Raw genomic sequence first — 1,068 nt, 5'->3', positions numbered from 1 at the left:
TAAACCTTTGTTCTATAAACCTTCACTCAATACAAAGTAACAAGTTTTTATAAAAATGAAACCATTATAAAAAAAAAAAGGATTTACAGCCTTGGAATTCCTATAGGGATTGCTAAGAGATAGAACTGACTTGATGACAATGTCATTATTATTATAATAGCATTTTAAAAGAACCCTGGTGGTACCAGGGCTAAACCCTTGGCTTCTAACCAAAAGGTTAGCAATTTGAACCCACCAGTGGCTCTGTGGGACAAAGATGTGACAATCCGCTTCCGTAAAGATCCACAGTTTTGGAAACTTTTTTTTCAGGGTAGTTTTATGCTGACCCATAGGGTTACTAGGAATCACAATTGAGTGACAACTAAGAGTTATTACAGAATTTTATTGTACCAGTTAGCATTTGGAACCCAAAGCTAACTGGATATTAAATATGAAATCACTTATCAACTGTCACAGTCTATCTGGGAATCAAATATAACATCATATATGATAGCTCCAAGGACTCCTGGTGTGGTGCTGTACAATCAGCACTGGACTTTAAACCACAAGGCTGGCAGTTCAAATCTACCAGCTATTCCTTGGAAACCCTAAACATGGTCACTATGAATTGGACCTGACTCCATAGCACTTAACAAGGTCAGTTAACTAAAATTGTACTGTTCCCTATTGTCGTACACCTAGCCTGACTTACAGGTTGACTTTTATCTGCTCACCCTCAGGGAATAAGAGATTTTGATCTCTTATTCTGAGATCTGCATATCTACACATTCTGACCAGATCAACGAGGAGGAATATTAAACTCAGAATTCAATTCAGCAGTAAAGAGTCCTCATGGGGAACCCAAGACTATGGTCCTCGGCCATACTTCAAGTCCTCATGGCCCAATTCTCAGGCAATCATTAGCTAGGACAACAACATTAGTAAGAACAAAAGGGTAGCACTTACCTTCGGACAAAGTTCAGAAGGGATGGGAAGGAGGGTGGAATGGATCTAAGAACCTCAGGGAGGAGGTGGGATAACTGTTGTTCCATGGAGGGGATTGCAATCATGAAATGATGAAACAAAGTA

The sequence above is a fragment of the Chrysochloris asiatica genome, unplaced genomic scaffold, assembly GCF_000296735.1.
Source record: "Chrysochloris asiatica unplaced genomic scaffold, ChrAsi1.0 scaffold00149, whole genome shotgun sequence".
Lineage (NCBI taxonomy): Eukaryota > Metazoa > Chordata > Mammalia > Afrosoricida > Chrysochloridae > Chrysochloris > Chrysochloris asiatica.
The sequence above is the reverse complement of the archived record's forward strand: the minus strand, read 5'-3'. Positions refer to the sequence as shown.